This window comes from Mytilus californianus, unplaced genomic scaffold (genome assembly GCF_021869535.1).
Source record: "Mytilus californianus isolate M0D057914Y unplaced genomic scaffold, xbMytCali1.0.p SCAF_3, whole genome shotgun sequence".
Taxonomy (NCBI): Eukaryota; Metazoa; Mollusca; class Bivalvia; order Mytilida; family Mytilidae; genus Mytilus; species Mytilus californianus.
Genome location: NW_026262679.1, coordinates 21,384,225 through 21,393,061, shown reverse-complemented (window position 1 = coordinate 21,393,061; position 8,837 = coordinate 21,384,225). Strand labels below are relative to the sequence as shown.

The following is an 8,837-nucleotide window of genomic DNA, read 5'->3' as shown; positions in this document are numbered from 1 at the left end:
TGAAGATTAAAGATGAACAACATTTTATTATTAGTTGTCCAGTATACAATGATTATGGAGAGCAGTTTCAGATCTCTCAAATGAGGCAAAAATATTTTTGGTTAATTACTGTACTAATAAAATTGTTTGTTCTAAAATATTTAGGGGATTATGTTATCAAATGTCTAGATGTAAGACAAATGTGAATAAATATACTTAATAATGATCATTATTGTAACATAATTGCTGTGGTCCTGTCTGGAAAAAAATTACATCATTTATCTTGTTGATCAGGAAGAGATAATTTAAAAGTAATATATGAAGTTTAAAATTATATGAACTTTAATATTTCATTTCAATGTGGAAACGTTTTACAAAAATATAGTGTTATTTTTTTGTGTATCTGATTGTCATGCTTCCAAATGGTAACAAGTTATATATAAACTGTGTTTACGTCGCCAGAGTCCTCGGGTGGGGATGCACTCTTTCAACCTAAGAGTGGATGTGTGGCAGATTTTTCTCCCCACCTTTGCTATTCTTTGTCATTTATTCAATTGATATGATTTTAGTTGATGTAATTTCGTTTTAATTATGTATTATATTTCATATTAATTATGAAATTTTATGTCAAATGTTATATTGCAAAAATGTATTTTTTGCATTTTATGATTTTGAATAAATGACCTTTTTTCGTCAATTTAGTTTTGATATCATATAGCAAAACAAGCTCAGACTCTGGCCTGTGTATACATTAGTATGTTTATGGTATCCAACTGTCTGTCTTAAATACCTTGTTAGGTCACTAGCACACTTTGTAACGAATTTATCTTTCCGACTATCTTAACATGTGGCATTTAGACTAGTGGCCTATCAAAGTGATCAAGTCTTGAATATAAAGAACCTACTTCCATTGGTCTATACAAAAACAAATGCCAATAATAACAACTTGTTAGCTCTTAATGTGTTTTCTGCATTTTTTTCAATCGTTCATCATCAATTACTTTGTTTGTTGAAACGTTTCAGATTTTTTTCTCAACGTGTTGTTTTTATAAAGGGACGTAACACCACTACTAACCGTGTATTAGAATACGCCCATATCACATATACACGGTCTCCACGCGGTAGCTTTTTACCAATAATATTCCTAGAAATGTATAGGAGGTGAGATAGAAAGTCAATACACGTGTTGTTTGTCGAAAGTGTTAAACACGTTTAGTCACGATGTAACATAAATAATAGCATTGCTATTTTGATTTTGGTTTTGTTACGTTCCAATAGTGAATTTGTGTCCTGAATTGATTTATCGTATCCTTTTTCCATTTCGATAGTCTTCAACAACAAAGGACCCATTATTTATAATAAGCCATAAAATACTCTTGAAAAAAAGTTTTGAAATACACCAATAATGACCTAGATTAAGTCAGTAGCATTTAACTCAACAAATTTAAAGGCGACAAAGGCAAACACTGGACTACTAGTATACAGCTTCTTGACTTTTGAAAACCTCATTATGGGAGACGGTTAAGGATGTTCGCTACTCTGTTTCAAAACAACAATCTTTTTAAAAGACTGTTATAAATTTATAGTGTATAAATAAAGAAACCAAAAAAAAAGCAGAAGAAAATGAATGGTCCGTGTGCTTGATTTTGAGATATAATCCATTGAAAATTTGGCGGGAAATGATTCTCTCTAGATTTTTCATACTTTTAACATTGTCCGCTTTTCTCTTTTAAAAACTATGAAAAAATAACAAGGCTTTTATAAGATTTTCAAATATGACGTTTAAAACTATATGAAACAAAATTATGAAAAGAAAAGTAGGGGTTAGTGGACAAAATTATTTAATGGTAAAACATGGATAAAACCAGAGGATTCCGAAAATCTGGCAAAAATTCAAACACAAGAGGAGCGAACTTCCTAAAACACGTTTATAGGAAGTATAACCAGTCAGAACCTAATATACACTGTTATAGATAAAAAAAATAATGCAACAAACGGTAAAATAGGACAGTGGCACTTGGTTAAAAGATTTTGACCTATTCTTTTTTATGATATTTTTACCGAGTAGTGATTCGCATGACAGGTAATGAATGCATAGAAGGAGACTGTTATCCTGTTGACGCAACCATTATCGTTCATTTTTGAATACATGCGATTCCGTCAGATATTTCTATTTCTGTTTTACTTTCGTTTTCTTAGTCGAGTGATGAAAATTTGTCGGTTTCACAAAAAAACTTACGACTAAGATTGATCGTAAGTCATGAACAATTCAGTATACTTACGAACAATATTAGTCGTAAGTTTTTTTTTGTGAAACCGACTCCAGTAAACAACTATTGCCTCATTTCTAAAAGAAACCTTTGTAATATAAAAATGATCAAATCGAGTTCTAACGAAGACAGTATCAGTATGTATAAAAGCATTATTATTGTATTATTTCACGTTATCATATTATCAAGGTAACAACACCATATAATGTAAATAGATATTAAAGAAGTACTAAATTTTACACATAAGTTTCAATACCATTACACCAAAATGTGTATAATAGATTCATACAAACACGACAACTACACTATACAGGTCCCTGGCTTTTTGAAAATTATCATGTTGAACAATAAACATGTATGTAAGAGGTAAATACAGACATAACCTGGAACACTGTCATAAAACCATAAAAAAACACGCATAAAGCTGAAAATTAGGATATTCAAAGAAGATAATTTCTACTCATCATATGCATATAAGATTTATCTAAGGTCGTTCCGTCCAAAAATATCAGACTAATAACAGTATAAATGATATTATATTATTCAAAGTTTAAAATATTAAGGCAAAAAAAAAAACTGCTTTGTTATAAATATTATCTATATACAATGGCAATTAGGTGAGAAAACGAGAATCACATCTTCTTGAACAAGACACTTCCCCGATTACGTAACACAAATCAGAAAAGACACGCACAAAACTTTTTGGTACCTTAGAATAAGTTTGGATAAAATATTATCACAAATGTTTGGGTTTAGTGGATATGAGATGTGAAAGATGTTAACTGAAGAAATTTCACATGTATACTTACAACATGGTTATTCAAAGGAAAACAATATATATTTTTTAAATAGCCTTCTTAAGTTTATTTCATTAATAAACTGCTATTCCGATATTTCCATTGATTTTAACATAGAAAGATTATAAATGTTGCGTCATTGATAACGAGAGTGGGACTCAAATAGTAAATACAAACTGACCTATCGTGTGCTTTTCTTATAAAATTTCTATTATTACAAACAAAAGAAGTGAACACATTAATTCAATAGACTATATTTCAAACTGTATAATAAATAATAAGTGTAAAGGGTATATATTTTTCTTTTGTCGCATGCTTTGAAGTGTTCAACATTTTCTTTCCTTGAATAGATGTATCATTTTTCTAAGACACGTTGACGTTTCCGTTTCGTTGTGCACAGTTTATGCTGATTCCAAAGCCGGTCACTTTACAGAGACAATTATGAAACAATTTTCCATGGTTTAACACACTCATATACTCATTATTATGTCTACAATGACCATAGGCATCTTTACATTCTAAAATTAAAAGAACAAAAAATATAAATAATTATATCACGATGCTTTACAGGATGGAAATAAAAATACTGACTTATTGAAAATTTCAATGTGACAGTAATTAAACAGAGTTTGATGTGAAAAACCTACAAAACTAATAGAACATTATTGACAAATTTTGAAATGATTCTATCTGTTATTTATTCCCCGTAGCGGCATTTGCAAGTCCTTCTCCAGTTGGTGGTTATCAAAATCAAAGGTTGTGTAATGTATCAGTATGGAAGCGAAATATAAAAAAAAAATGAATGTCATATTAGGATGATTTATAATGGTGGATGAGTTGTTTCACAAAAATTATCATAGAAATTACTGTTATTTTTTGCATGATAGTGCATTTTTTTGTACATCGATTGTACACATGCATCAGAAATCTCTATTCGTACTGACATGACAAGGCATAAAAAATAAATGTTTTTCTTTCTGTTTTTCTTAAAACATGATTCATATTTCGCTTAGACAATTTAACATATGTTTTGTACCTAATTTTACAAATGCCGCCTTCCAAGTGTTGCCTTGACCACGCTGACATTCATACGTTATACAATCCTTCTCCCATCTATCACCAAATGATCTGCAAGTTCCACTTACATTACAGTCACAATCAACAGTAGGCGGTTGGTAAGACTCTACAAAAAAAAAAGTACTCAGTTTACTCTATTTCCTCTGAGACTTGTAAATAATAAACATGATAATTTAATCCATCTATCCTTTATGACTGCCATGGTATTCGAATCAACATAGGAATTTATCAATTTTATGCACATAACTATATGCACCATTAGTGGAGTATGAACTTATTATCCTGCTGTAGCAATTGCGTTAATTTTAAATATAAGACATCTAGAAGTCGACATAAGTTTACTAAAAGAAACGTAGAGATCGACAAATGTCCATTTGAGTTCAAGTTACAGTAAATGGAGTAAACAAAGGAACATTCAAATCATTCGTCGAAAACAAACTGACAATGCCGTGGCAAAAAACAAAAAAACGACGAAAAGACAAACAACAGTACACAAAACACAACATAGAAAACATAGCGCAACACGAACCCCACCAAAAACCGTGGGTGATCTCAGATAAAATGGAAATATATGTATCAACAACATAAAATTTTGTAAGTAAAATCTATAGATTTGAAATAAGAGATTTGATGATTTTAAGACAAATTGAAAAACGTTTTTATCCGATTTGATTTGCTTTCTATACAAATAGAAAAACAAAGGATATGAGGTATCCATCCATGACACAAAATAAGAACATGCGCAGAAGAAAATACAAAAAAAATCAATCAGTAATATTTCAGAAAATAGATGTTATTGAGATAAATGCATTATTTGTTCGATTTTCGTTTTTCCATGACCTTAAGCCAAAATAACGTGATAATTTCAAGTAATTCTAATATTAAGTACAAGCATTAGTTAAAAAAATAAACCCACCTTCTGCTGATGAGAGATTTTGCAATACCATGGCACAAATTAAAAGAAACATCTGAAATCAGACAAACATATAAATTATGCAACAGTTAGAGGTTTAAACATATCCCTTCGGCATCTTTCGCCTCTCTTCTATCTGATACAGTCGCGCGTCTGATTTTGTCAGGTTGTTTGGACTTCCTCCTTTTTACCTTGATTTCGGTAATGTTATTGAAACTTTTTAACATTATGTCAAGTGACAAACATTCAAGACGGGCATCAAACTCAAAAGTTAGAGGAATAAAAAATCCATGATCTAAGAAATAAGATAACACCATGTAAATAAAAAAAAGAAAGAAAATGCCATAAAAGTGCACTAAACACGATACGAAAAACCAATTCTTATAACGAATCCCATCAACAATGGGGGTCAGGAGACCTCGTATGCTTCGACAGAGTCAGTTGATGCGGATCAACTGATAACACTCGTGGTGCTACTCCCGTCAATTCGAAATATAATGTAACCAGTGAAAAGTCCTGCAATTCAAAGTAACAAAACAAAAACCGGAAGGATACGCGTAAACCGACAAATAGAGGGAACGATGCGTCGAAACGGTAAGCATCTCTTGCCATGCATGCACCGACCTCTATGCAAATCTACAATAAAGCAAACAGTAGCCTAATGAAAAATTCTGGTCCTTAACAAGTTGATTACTTATTTGTTTTGTGTTAAAAGAAACGATATTACTTAAAATACAAATCATTCTATAAAGAAAGCCTTCATTTCTCTGTTCTGCATATGAGCGCATTCGTATTTGTCGATAAAAATATCACTGGCTACTTGAATTTCAATGGTATTTTAGTGTATCATATTAAATATTAATAAGTAAAACAGACAAGCGTAACACAAGTTCAAATAAAGCAAGCTGTTGAGCAAAGCTTACCATTATCTAGTATATGTTATTTTTTATGTTTCTCTTACCTTTCTTTTCCAATCTGTTTTCTATGGGTGATAAATAATTTGTCGCTGAAAGTTAACTTTCGTCATATATATATATCTGACTCTTTTAAAAAAAAAAATCTGTTTATAACAATGCCAATTTATTTATTTTAGTATAACATGTTTTAACAAGTAAATATTAAACGAAATGAGTGTTTAGTAAAATTATGCCATTACTCTAAAGGTCATTATTGACACAATGTGCGCATCATTTTGCACATTTATCATAGTATAATGTTCGTAAATGTCCTTCAGACTTCGAGTGAGCACTCAACGTAGACAGTATTACCTTAATTGTTTGACATTTCTTATATTCTCTCGGATAAATGACAATCATGATAATTCCATTATTTAGAAGAATCATGCGTTTTATGTGTAATCGTACTCAGTTGATGGCGTTTACGATATTCTAGAGCCATTTCTCAAAATGCCAATATTATTAACATAGATATAATTTCAAAAAGGTTTCCCCAAAGATCAACTAACATTTCCCGCTTATTTATTTCTATGGTCGCCATCCAGCATTTGTTGATCGTTATAGTATAACCAACTATTGGAACATTGTAATTCTGTCATAGAGCTGACTTGTCCACTATAATTATTCTTATGTTATTAACACTTCTATTATGTTTCTTGCTTTTGCCAATGTTGTCTCTTATTTTCCACCCTCTGCTAGATATAACATTAAAATTATATGACGGTTGATGCATGACGATTGTATATCAAGATATTCGTACTTAGTCGACCTATCTGGTCTCTCTCAGTTTAATATTTACGCAGGTAAGATTGGTTTAATTTTCTATTGGTACTTTATGAAAATTATGCGTTCATCTGAGGATTTCATCACCCCTTTAATAGATGACTGCTATTTTTCATTACCTCTGAATGTCTGTTTGTACCTGAACTTAAAATATTTCTCGGAACAATGCATTGTAATTTTAAATCAGTTAATATGAAATTGGAAAATATCATCAACATGTCCTTTAATTATATGAACTGCTGATGAAAAGCTACCCTTGTATTTACTATCCTCTTTCATAAGACATTTACTTTATTGTTTTACGGTAACACAATATTAGTTGTATAGGTGACAATTGCATTGTCTTTTCCCTTTTTACAATGCATTTTCCAATCTAATATATCATGTCTTTTATTGCCTCTTTGGTGTCTTCGGCAGTTCTTTTAAAGATGTTTATTTCATCTTGACAACTTCTATGGACATTTCGGTGATACGGTTTATCCGCAGGTCGTAGGTTTTCCAATAGGCACTTCCTGTGTCCCTTCCTTTTATCGTAGATTTATACGTGTATTGTTATAAATCCAACGTTTTTGGTCAAACCCAGTAAAATAGGACTTAATTCTATTTATAGAAAGATATGATAACACGTCTGTTACCTTGATGATATATTTGCCAAAAATGTGCAAGATTTGTTTAAATATACAACGGCAATTTTCCAAAATACTGTAAATTCAGAAATTATTGCGATGTTTTTATTATTGCGAAAAATGCGACAGGGTTATAATCGCAATAATTTAAACTCGCATTTTGAAATTTTTAAAATGAATTTAACACGATTTTTCTCAATATCGCAAAAATTAAAATCGCATTTTAGTCTAAAATGACAAAATCGCAATAATAAATGCACGCAATGATTTCTGAATTTACAGTAAACTTACTGTACTAATTTTTCATAAACTCAAACCAATGTGCGGAAGATAGGTTGAAGCATACCTACAAACGGGATATCACATCCCGATTTTTTCTTTAATGTTGTTTTTAGGGCCGGCAATGTTGATACCATGTATAAGGTCATCAAAGATACTAGGCTTCTAATTTTGTTCGCCAGACGCGTGTTTCGTTTCAAATTAAGACTAATTTGAGAAAAAAACGTATTGCTCCTTCGAATTAACTTATTCTGAAAAACAAATCAATTTAACACTGTAGTAAGATTTTTGAATTTTGTCTTCTTCTGTACCAATATTGAAGTTGTTTTCAAGAAATTAAAACATACCCGAGTATGGCTATACTGTTGTCAGTTATCCTACATCTCTTCGATACTTATATTTTTGCGATACACAATGTCATGCTTTTCTCAGACGACTGTTTATGACATCTTTATTCTCATTCCATTGGTTTATTAATCCGGATGGTTTATGTATTAGTTGTAATAGGCTTTCAACTTGCTTTAAGTAACTAATGAGATCGATATCTGCTGTGTTTGTCTTTTCTTATTGTAATTAGTGTAACTACTGCCAAACCGATCAGTCAAGCATTGTCAAACTGATTTTTATAGTGTGTTCTTATGTTGTGCGGTTACTTCACAGTTACAGTTATAAGAGGAGTGATGAGCGCTCACAAACATGTAACACCAACACATTGTTTAATAGCATATCCAAAATAAAGGGTCTATAATTTAGTGGTTGACTTTGGTCGCTATCTGAACAGTTATTTTGTAAGCATAAATTAAAGGAATGTGGACACACAAAACGCGTAAATCCAGAAAAAGCAATGATTCCTTCTGGAAGTAAATGCCATCCTAAGCTTGCAAGCAAGACTATAATCAGTGACAAATACGGACTATGGCATCAACATTTATTGTATTTCTAACCCTCCAAATTGCAATTAATAAATGTTTGCGTTCGTATTTTTGGTATTTTTGGTATATTGGTATTTTGGTTTGTAAAGTTTCGAAGGGTCAAAATACTCAATCGGCCTGTCACGATAATAACCAAATATATACAGGTATGGAAGGACTATAGGAATATACGGATATGGTCATACGAGTATGGTGCAAATACCCATATGGTCTAGAACCTTCAAA

At 31.2% G+C, this 8,837-nt stretch overlaps 1 long non-coding RNA gene across 1 annotated transcript; it reads right to left on the bottom strand.

The window, feature by feature from the left end:
• Positions 1-3,284: 3,284 nt before the first annotated feature.
• LOC127734118 (uncharacterized) lies at positions 3,285-6,107 on the bottom strand. Its single transcript, XR_007997426.1, has 4 exons — positions 5,998-6,107; positions 5,040-5,091; positions 4,083-4,229; positions 3,285-3,564 (listed from the first exon to the last, which is right to left on the bottom strand). It is a non-coding gene; the product is annotated as an uncharacterized LOC127734118 (long non-coding RNA).
• Positions 6,108-8,837: the final 2,730 nt, after the last annotated feature.